Here is a 12,099-nt window from a genome sequence, read left to right on the forward strand (position 1 = left end):
TTTTCTACCTCAGAACAAAAAATCAAGCTGAATTCTTTTGGGAAAAAAAATTAAATGAAAAAGGAACTGTTTTCTCATTTTTCTACTTTCAATATAAAAAAACGAAAAAAAAAATGACTGAACGAAAGATACACTGATTGACATTGAGTGTTTGAGCGTTTAATTCCTTTTGGCTAAAGGTGAAGAGAGTTTAGTCTTCTGTAGGAAACACTTACCGTTACATTCTCATACACAGCATCACTCAATTCAACATCAACATCATAACCGTTGCGTCTGTCATGATGAGGTCTGGAATGATTCATCTTTGCCATTAAAGAAAAAACAGAATAAAAAGAAAATAAATAACGTCTATAAACAACTCACTAGAAAAAGTCACTGCTACATTCAGACTTTCAATGTTTTAGATACCAAATCATTTAGATACCATATCAACTTCTGATCATTATTCTCACCTGAGACTCCTGTGTGTCTTTTCTCTTTTTCATCCTCCTGGTTCCCCTTTAAAGACAGTGATTTGACACAATTACATTTACTTTTAGTCATTTAGCAGACACTTTTGTCCAAAGCGACTTACAAATTAGGGCTAAATTAAGCGAGTCATTGTGAAGAGGCAAAAACAACGCAAGAAGTGCTTAAAATACGAAGTTCAGTCATTGTTCAGAGTAGCATAAACCCGATGAGGGAGGATTAAAGGAAAAGGAAACATTTTTTTTTATTAAAAAAAGAAAAACGTTAAGTGCTCACGGAAGAGATGGGTTTTCAGCGGTCTTTTGAATGTTGTCAGGGATTCTGCATTCCGGATGAGGGTGGGGAGTGCGTTCCACCAGCATGGAACTGTGAATGAGAATGTTCTGGAAAGTGATTTTGTGGCTTTCTGTGACGGAACCACGAGACATCGCTCGTTGACTAATCGTAGGCTTCTGGTAGGGATGTAGACTCGTAGGAGTGAGTGAAAGTAGGAGGGAGCTGAGCCTGTGATAGATCTGTAAGCAAGCGTTAAAGCCTTGAATTGATGCGAGCAGCGAGAGGTAGCCAGTGCAGAGAGATGAACAGAGGAGTGACGTGGGCCCTCTTGGGCTCGTTGAAGACAAGGCGAGCTGCAGCGTTCTGGATCATCTGTAGGGGTTTGGTTGCACATGCTGGAAGTCCAGCCAGAAGAGCATTGCAGTAGTCAAGCCTAGAAATGACCAGGGCCTGGACGAGAAGTTGTGTTGCATGCTCAGTTAGGAAAAGCCTGATCTTCCTGATGTTATGCAGTGCAAACCTGCATGATCGAGCTGTCTTTTGAAATGTGATCTGTGAAGGTCAGCTGGGCATCCAATGTTACTTCAAGATTTCAGACCGACCTTGATGGGGTGATTGATGATGATTCTAGCTGGATAGTGAAATCTTGCTGTAGAGATGGATTGGCAGGGAGGACGAGAAGCTCAGTCTTTGCCAGGTTGAGCTGCAGGTGATGTTCCTTCATCCATGTCGAGATGTCCGGCAGACAGCTTGAGACCCGTGCAGCTACTGTGGGATCATCTGTTGAAATGAGAGGAAGAGCTGTGTGTCATCAGTAGGGCTGTTTTCGACTAAGGATTTTCATAGTCGAATCTGATTCGTTAGATTTTGCCGTAGTCGACTGATAGTCGAACCTTTTTTTTTTTTTTTTTTTTTTAGATAGCAGCTAGATTTTTTCCATTTCAAACAAAAGAGCTAAAAAACACATATATATCACACATATATCATAACATTTCATAAACATGAGGAGCAATATGAGAGAGAAATTTGGTGATGGTTGTTTAGGTACATTAAACCACGTAAAGCTTTTTCACGCCCATGAGAACCGCGTGGAGTCAACTCACAGCCGCTCCGCTGCCCTGCTGAAAATGTGAAGCAGAAACGCTTAATATCAGATAACGTCCATAATAATTGGACTCTGGGTTCGATTTTTTGACCATTTTCAGTGGTTATGAGGAGCAATATGAGAGGGAAATTTGGTAATCGTTGTTTAGGTACATTAAACCACGTAAAGCTTTTTAACGCACATGAGAACCGTGTGGAGTCAGCTTTTTAACGCACATGAGAACCGTGTGGAGTCAGCTTTTTAACGCACATGAGAACCGTGTGGAGTCAACTCACAGCCGCTCCGCAGCCCTGCTGAAAATGTGAAGCAGAAACGCTTAATATCTGTTAACGTCCATAATAATTGGACTCTGGGTTCGATTTTTTTTACCATTTTAAGTGGTTATGAGGAGCAACATGAGAGGGGAATTTGGTAATCATTGTTTAGGTACATTAAACCACGTAAAGCTTTTTAACGCACATGAGAACCGTGTGGAGTCAACTCACAGCCGCTCCGCAGCCCTGCTGAAAACGTGAAGCAGGTTTTTGAATACATTTTTATTTATTTACATTAGTAAGCTACAGGACATCGTCTTTCAAAACATGACCTGCGTGAAAGCGAAAAAATAAAATAAAAATGGTACCCAGCCCTTCTGAAAATGCGAATGCGTCTCTGTCCCCAGCACATTTCAAACCAAACTGACGCCCATGTATTCGACTATGAGGTTCATAGTCGAATCAGACCTCTCCGAATCGAATCGTCGAATCCTCGACTATTAGAAGTCAGCCCTAGTCATCAGCATGTCAAGAGAAACCATGTGCCTGTATAATGTGCACCAGTGATGTGGTGTAGACGGAGAAGAGAAGGGGTCCAAGAACTGAACCCTGAGGAACCCCTGTGGTCAGTTGATGTGTTTTGGATACCTCGCCTCTCCATGCGACCCTGAAGGACCTACCTGCGACATAGGACTCAAACCAGTGGAGGGAAGTTCCTGTGATGATCAGTGATGAGACGGTCGACATAAGGATCTGGTGATTCACAGTGTCGAAGGCAGCAAACAGATCCAGGAGAATGAGGACTGAAGATTTGGAAGCCGCTTTTGCGATCCGTAGGGCTTCTGTGACCGACAGTAATGCAGTCTCAGTTGAATGCCCTTTCTTGAAGCTGGATTGGTTGACATCCAGCTGGTTGTTTAGAGACAAGCAGGATGTTACTTGGTTGAAAACAGCTCGTTTAAGTGTTTTCGCAATGAATAGTAGGAGAGAGACAGGTCTGTAATTCTCTACAAATTATGTATTTAGTGTTTGTTTTTTTTAAGCAGTGGAGTTACCCGAGACTGCTTGAATGCTGTAGGGAAAGTGCCAGTATGGAGGGATGAGTTGATGATGTGTGTGAGTGCTGGTAGAAGTGTGGGAGAGATGGCTTGGGTCTAGAGGACAGGTGGTAGGATGACTGGAGAGGAGAAGTGTAGATACTTCTTCCTCGGTTAGCGGGGAAAATGAGCACAGAGGGTTATTGGCTGTGGGAGGGTTCGGTCTGGGTTCTTCTGTGTGTGTGGAGCTGAGAACTGACTGCTGATAGCTGTTGTTTTGTTGGTGAAGAAGTTCGCAAAATCATCAGCAGTTAAAGAGGAGGTGGGTGGTGGTGGAGGTGGACAGAGGAGAGAGTTGAATGTCTTGAAGATCGTGTGTTAGAGGAGCTGTTGATCTTGTTGTGGAAATATGAAGATTTTGCAACATGAACATCCACAGAAAAGGAAGAGAGGAGAGATTTATACATACTCAGGTCGATTTATACATACAAATGTGTCTTTTGATTTGCGCCATTTCCTCTCCGCTGCCCTGAAATCGGTCCGGTGTTCACGAAGAACCTCAGACAACCAGGGGTTAGAGGAAGTAGTGCGTGCAGGCCTGGAGGAGAGAGGGCAGATATTGTCTAGAGAAGAGGTTAGAGTGGAGCATAAGGTATCCGTTGTGGTATTCACATCCAGAGATGAGAATTGTGAGGGTGAGGGAAGAGAAGATGACACGGCAGAGGAAAGATGGGCGGCAGAAATTGAGCGCAGGTTTCGTCTGAAAGTGACTGGTAGGGAGGGTTGGTGGTGCACAGGTTGGAAGTTGTAGATTGAAAGTAATGAGGAAATGATCTGAAACATGGAGAGGTCTCACCAAAATATTGTCTGTGATGCAGTTACGTGTGTAAACCAGGTCCAGTTGGTTGCCTGATTTCTGAGTACCTGTGGTAATGAGTCGTTTGAGATCGAATGAGGCTAGGAGAGAGTTGAAGTCTGTTGCATACATCTTCTTGAGATGAATGTTGAAGTCACCAAAGACTACAAGTGGGGTGCTGTCCTCAGGGAAAGAGGACAACAGCACATCCAGCTCGTCTACAAAGTTTCCCAGCTGACCTGGGGGGCAATACATGACTACAATATGGATCTTATTGGGAGTTGTAAGTGTAATAGCATGATATTCAAACGAGTTGTTGTTGCATAGCGAAGAGAGCGTCTCAGTCAAGTCCAAGATATTAAGAGTAGATTGAGATGCAAAGGCTGGAATAAAGTCAGCTTTACTGACTGCTGACTGACAATTTCATAGACCCATGGAAAGAGAGAGAGGTGTGTGTGAGGATGAGAGAATGGGACGCAGATTAGCAGTATTGCGCTGCCTCATGCGCGTTATGAAAGAGCGTTGTCGAGAGACAACATGAATGTATTGAAAGCACATGTTGAGTAAGGGTAAATAAGAAAAAAAGTGTGAAAGGAAAGGGAGAAGAATATACTTAAGTGCCTTCCTGGTGTCCTTGCTCGGTGGAGTCGCACAGGTAGAGTCGATGGTCTTTACCCGAGTCGGTCTTCACATGAGGAGGCTGAACACAAGAGCTGAACGCTTCTGCTGACGCGACAGCGCGCAAAATAGATAGATATAATGCTTTCACCGCTGAGTGAGGACAGCTGTCTCGGCCCAGCAATTAGCACAGCAAACGCAAATCGCCTTCTGAGAATATAGATCCTAGTATGTATATGGTTAGAGGATGATTGTGTCTCATCTGACCTTGTTATTCGTACATGCTGTGACTATATGAATCACAACAAGTAAATAGGAAAATGTTGGTGTTATTTTGTCACTTACTGGGAGCAGTTTGCTTGATGGAGCCGTTTACCTCCAGTCTTTGTGCTAAGGTAGGCTAGCGGTGGGTGCATCAGACAGAGTTAGGGCACGCACGGAGATGAAAAGGGTATGGACTTATCTAACTCTGGGGGATACGGTGAATAAGCTAAAGTCCCAAAAAGTCGGCGTGTTCCTTTAAATCCTAAATATTGCCAAATAGGCGCTTTTACATTTCGCTTTGAAACCAAATCTTCCGCCATCGTCTTGTCAGTCAGCAAGTGATGTAACTGTTGCGGCTAAACAACGGTAACACCGACAATCACAGCAAGCCTAGTTAGAGACCAATTAGACACTGTTTTACAGCAGGAGCACGCTAAGATTGGTTTGTCGCTCAGATTAACAGGTCTTTATTTAATATGCATCATAGAATAGGAGAACACAGTGAAACACATAAGAAACATCTTATGTTCAGTAAAATCACTTGTTTGAAGAGTTTTTTGATCCCTGGTTAAATATGTTTTGAAATAAATGCCTAGCCTACCTAATCCATTTAATGGCTTGAATACATTAATACATTTATAAAACGTAACTACTGCATTTTTACCTCTAATGACAACCTTGCTTATTTAACCATCGATACGTTTTTTTTTTTTTTTTTTTTTTTACAGATTAAATAACTAAATAATTGACAATTAAGTGATTGTTGATCAATTGTTAGCATGAATTCTCAACCTTCTGTCTCATTCACACACATAAGACCACAGACACACGTCTTACCAAATCAGCATCATGATGATCACTGCAGCTCCACAAATCACTCCTATGGATATGTATATCACCAGACTTCCTAATAGCACACGTTTAAAACATCAAAAAATAATAATAATTTGCTTCACTTTAGAAAGAGTAATGTAAGTATATGAGCCGCTCTACCTTTAACTGTGACAGTTACAGCGTCTGATCTCTGAGATCCATGTTGATTGTGAGCCTGACAGTAGAAGCGTCCACTCTGTAGTGCACTGAAACTCTGTCCAGATCCAACAGCTGAGGGTTCATTCTCCTTAAACCAGCTGAAGTACAGAGCAGGAGGGTTTGAGTCACTGGTGCAGTTCAGAGTCACTGAATCTCCCTCCACTATTACACCAGATCCATTCATCAACACTGAGACGTTTTTTGGAGGGTCTAAAAAGGAAAAAAATTAATTACAATTAGAACCTTGAATAAATTAATTCAAACACAATCTTCAAATTTTAAAAGATACAAATGCATCTGTACTCACACATGACATTGAGATAAACATCAGGAGAGATGTGAGTGTGTCCGTCTACAGCACAGCTATATCTGCCTGAATCCTCTCTTCTGACTGACTGCAGCAGGAGTTCATTGTTTCTGTCTCTTCTCTCAGTTAATGGCTGTGAGTTTCTGTACCAGATGAATGTTGCTCTGTCAGTCAGAGCGCAGCTGCTTTTACATCTCAGAGTGACTGAATCTCCCTCTGTCACTCTCTCAGGAGACTCCACCTGAAGATCTGAACACAACACACACATTATATCTAGTGCTGCTGTCATACACTGATTATTATTCAACATAATGCACAGAAGAAGAGATAAACCTCACCAAAGTCACCTGTGACATTAAGAGTCACTCCTGGAGCACCAATCCATTTCACATTAGATTTATCAGTGATGAATCTGAAATAGTACTTGTGTGAATCCTTCAGTGTCACATGACTCAGTCTGACGGTGCAGTTCTGCTGTTTATCTCCCAGATACTGAAGCCTCTGACTGTATTCAGGGTCATTAGACAGATCTGGATGCTCTCCATTAACTTTTTCCAGTGTTTTGGTCCAGAACACTTTCATGATCTGACGTCCAGTAGGGTATGTATAAGTGCAGTTCATTATCACTGTTGAGTCATTTACTGCACAGATGTGTGTAAGACTGTAAATCACACCCTCTTTCTGACTACAAACCCCTAAAAAAAGTTAATCCTGAACAAATTAGCAGAAGTTTGTGCAGAAAAACTGCAGAATGCAAAAATTCCTGAGCAAGGGTTGCAGAGACTCACCGTGAATCATGAGGAGAAAGATCAGAGGAAGAGGAGGAGCCATTCTGACTGACGTCACCATAGCAACATCTGCAACAAATATAGTGGCTTATTTTCAGCTTTAATGTCAGCTTGAAACATAACAACAAATACTACTTTATTTATCAAAGAACATGACAGCAACAGTCATTTTTGCACTGCATGAGTTTGTAACTGTCCAACATCTTTCACTTCCTCGTTTTGATTGACAGCCCATCATAGACAGTAGGACCCTGCCGGAACGATGGCCTTTCATTTCATACTGAGAAACTGCTATAAAGCACCTTAGTTGACTTTTGTATCAGTGCATTGCTAATGTTTACACAACATACTCTGGAGCTTGTTGTCACTCTGATGAATATGCAGGATTATTTTTAAAAGCCACTTTAATATATAAGTCTTGGGTATAAGTCTTTATAATCTATCTTCATTATATAATATATAGTTATCTGTTGTGTAAAATATTAAAAAGGATTTTTTTATCAATTTGTTTTTCACCAACAAAACACTGCTTGAGAAAACAAATTTGTGCAATTGGACTTTTGATTTTAAACCATATAGTAACGGACACAGCCCTGTGACAACTAGCCCCAACTAATCTCCCATAAATCCCCCACACTTAAGATATTTAATAGAACAGTTATAAAATCATGCTCTTACCCGTTTCACCAACACCAGTGACCAGCGACAGCACTACAAATGATCTGGATGAAACCAGTATTGGCATTTTCACACTCTGAATGACACGTGATTAACACCTTATATTTTAACATGAGCTCATGCCACCTCAACTAGTGCAGATCGAGCAGAGGAAGTATCATTGATCTCGACGCAATACAGACACAGTCAGGCAGTAAGTAATCCAGACACGAGCAGGAATAGTAGACTAGAGAAGTGCTGATGAAAGCAAGACAGCAAGACATGAACACCAGAACGATCTGACAATGAACACAGCAAACACAAGGCAACATATAGGGAATGGTGACCAACTATCCTGTTATTGAAACTGCTGGACCCGGGATTGTAAAACACTGGAAGGAATTGCAGTGGCAGTGACGCCAAAAAACACATTTCATCTCCAGCATCGCCAAATGTGCATTTGACAAACCTCCAATTTACTAATTTATTAATAGCAATCTGGAAGTTAAATAAAGAACTTAAAACATGCCGATAAAGCAGAATTCATTAATCTATTTGTTTTTATCATGAAAACTACTAAGATTTTTATTCAGTCAGTGGCCTTGTTCTTCTTGAATGATCACGTCTCTAAACATGGTCAAAAATACAGTTTCCTCTTTTGTGGGTGAGAAAACCAAACTTGTGAATCTCTGACAGCCTCATCACAGTGTGATCACGTGACCTTCATACGCCAATGAGAGACGCTGAGGGACATCACACCCAGGAGGAAGAGGAAATCAGCTTAAAATCAGCAAAGTGATTCTCAGAAATAGAAAGAGGGAAATGAATGCATATGTGTCACAGTGTCTGGTTTATGTTCTTTGGGTCACCACTAGATGTCCTCCTTCCTCACGGTGTCCAGCACACTCTTGAACTACATTCCCCATGATCCTTGTCTTTTCATTGCACTCAGCTGTCCCTTATCACTGATCATTGCACTCAGCCTGTTTCCCATTATCATTGTCATTCCCTGTGTATAAATACCCTGCCTGTTTAGTGTTTGTTACGGAGTCCTTGTTGTATTTCACGCCACTTCTGTGTCCGTTTCCTGCCTGTTCCTGTTTGTGTCTTGTTTCGGATTGCCTTATCGGATTTTGACCCATGCCTGGACTTGACCATTGCTTTTGGATTACCCTTAATAAATCTCATACTGCTATTGGATCTTCCTTTGTTTCATTAAGTGTGGAACGTGACAATATGCAATCCAGGATGATGGATCTGACAATAACGGCAGATGTACGTACAATTAAAGGATTTGCATCAGATCCAGACTGGACCAGGATGTCGTTGAACTCCTGGAAAGGAAGACCGTAAGAGTCGAGGTGGATGGTGTCAAGCGATATGCAACCCTTCCCTTGCGTGTCAAGAACATGGCCAAACTCAGAGCAGCCAAAGAGGCAGTATTATCACAGCTGAGCTTTTACAGCTCTTGTTCCAGATCTGCAGAGACAATTGGCTAAACAGCAGATTCAATTCCATTTCATGCTCCTAACTCACCACACTTTGTAGGTTGCTGGGAGCGAGAAATTCGCTTTTTGAAAAACGCATTGATGGATACTCTAGGACAGGGATCAGCAACTCCGGTCCTGGAGGGCCACTGTCCTGCAGAGTTTAGCTCCAACCCTAATTAAACACACCTGAACAAGGCAATCAGTGTTTTCAGGATTACTAGATAGATACAGGCAGGTGAGTTTTTATCAGGGCTGAAGCTAAACTCTGCAGGACAGTGGCCCTCCAGGACCGGAGTTGCTGATCCCTGCTCTAGGAACTCAATCAGTGACTTTTGAGGTTCCTCAAACTGTGCTGGTGGAGATTGAAGGAATCCAAACCACTGGGATATACACCATCCAATGTCTCTGATCCTGACCTCATTACTCCAAATTGTCTCCTAATGGGGGGAGCCAGATGCTTCACTCCCCCTGACAGTATTCCCCCAGTCTGAGCTGGTCAGCCGATGTCGTCACAGCCAGATCCTTGCCAACCAATTCTGGAGACTTTACCTCAAATTCTGCCTGCCTGGACTTCAAAAGTGGTCAAAAATGACATGTTGGCCCTACATTGCTGATCATGGATGCTCAGCTACCGAGAGCTCTCTGGCCCGTGGGAAAGGTGTCAGAAGTATTCTCCGTAACTGACACCAGAGTGAGGAGGACAGCCAAGGTTCAGGTGGGAGAAAAATTATACACTTATCCAGTTGCATGCCTTATACAATTATCTGCCATTCCAGATAAAAGTAATTGTAAATCCCACAGAATAATAATAATAATAAAAAAAAAAGGTTTTGTATATGCACATATTTCCTTATGGAAATCTAGGGGCAGTTGTAAACTTTTTTTTTTTTTTGGCTCTATCTCTAACCTCTCTCTATTAAATCTCTCCTTCTGTACTTTGAGGCACACACATGCACAGCACCTTGCCTGAGCCAATGAGCTTCCAGAAACCTTGACCATGTGATCTGTTACTGTTTATTTTATAGAAAACAACAACCACACAAACCAGTCCCAGAAAACAATTGCGTCTTCGTTTTGTCTCTAATTGGACAGCCTTTGGTGGGTCAGCACCCTGAGCAGGCAACTTATTCTATATAGTTAAGAGCTATCAAGCAAAAAGCATTTTTTTTTCTATTCCAAGAATACTTTTTGTAACATAAGAAAAAACCTCATCATAAACTGGACAGGGCAAATGAAGCAGCATCCTTCATTTGCCCGAGAATTAGCCAAACGGAGAAAGAAAGGAAGTAAAAAGAGCATTTTTTTAAGATGTGTGTGATTTTTACATGCAGTGAAACTTTTTATTTCTTCACAGACAGGATTGTTCACATACTTACGGAGCCCCCCTAGTCCCACTTTGTCAAAAAAATTTATTATAACTATCTTGTGGCCTCAAGATACTATCTTGTGGCCTCAAGATACTATCTCGTGGCCTCAAGATCGTAACTCGTGGCCTCAAGATCGTAACTCGTGGCCTCAAGATAGTAACTCGTGGCCTCAAGATAGTAACTCGTGGCCTCAAGATAGTAACTCGTGGCCTCAAGATACTATTTCGTGGCCTCAAGATACTATCTCGTGGCCTCAAGATAGTAACTTGTGGCCTCAAGATAGTAACTCGTGGCCTCAAGATACACCGCAGCCACAATAATACTGTATGACAGATGTGTCGCTTTTCCTTTTTTATTCAAAATATTCACAAACTTGCTTACCATGTCATCAACTAACTAGCTATCTGATATTCCGATTCTCAAATACGTGTAAGTGAGTGTGTTTAGTCGTTTAAAAACCTTTATAAATAATCTTGATCTATAACATGAGATGGGCGCTGCAATATTGTCCTGTCAGTCGGATTTACAGCACGTGAATTCATCAGTTTCTCCCGAAATAAATGCAAGAAAGTGTCCGGTGAACTGAGAAGAATAGAGTAAACTTTATAGTTCCTTGTTCCCTACAGCTCAAAAGGTTAATCATGCGGCACCCGAGTGCATTTGACCGGCATAAAATCGGCATATGTCAGACTGACCGGCCAGTCGCCGGTCATGGCCGATCACGTGAAAATCGGCCAATTCCGGTCACCAGCCAATCAATCGGTGCATCTCTAAAAGGAATATAAATAATAATAGAAGTTGGTAAATAAACAAGTATATACATATGTAAAAAGTATAAATATAGACTACAAAATATGAAGAAGAATTACAAAGGACTATGGATATGCAGCCTACAAGATTTACAGTACTAGTAAATAAATAGAAGCAGAACTGCAGCAAACTATATTGCACACTGAATATTAAAACATAGAATATTGCACAGAATGTGAAGTATTGCACTACAGGGTCCAGTTTAATAACAAAGGGTCCATGTGTCAGACACTTTACTATCTTGAGGCCACGAGATAGTATCTTGAGGCCACGAGTTACTATCTTGAGGCCACGAGTTACTATCTTGAGGCCACGAGATTGTATCTTGAGGCCACGAGTTACTATCTTGTGGCCACGAGGTACTATCTTGAGGCCACGAGTTACTATCTTGAGGCCACGGGTTACTATCTTGAGGCCACGAGATACTATCTTGAGGCCACGAGTTACTATCTTGAGGCCACGAGTTACTATCTTGAGGCCACGAGTTACTATCTTGAGGCCACGAGTTACTATCTTGAGGCCACGAGTTACTATCTTGAGGCCACGAGTTACTATCTTGAGGCCACGAGTTACTATCTTGAGGCCACGAGTTACTATCTTGAGGCCACAAGATAGTATCTTGAGGCCACAAGATAGTTATAATAAATTTTTTTTGACAAAGTGGGACTAGGGGGGCTCCGTACATACTGAGTTTCTGCTGAGTGAACAAATGCAACCGTTATCCTTTTTTCTTGAAATTAATTTATTGAGTTTGATGGGACTCTATAAGA

Source organism: Scardinius erythrophthalmus (genome assembly GCF_964197995.2).
Source record: "Scardinius erythrophthalmus genome assembly, chromosome: 3".
Classification (NCBI taxonomy): domain Eukaryota; kingdom Metazoa; phylum Chordata; class Actinopteri; order Cypriniformes; family Leuciscidae; genus Scardinius; species Scardinius erythrophthalmus.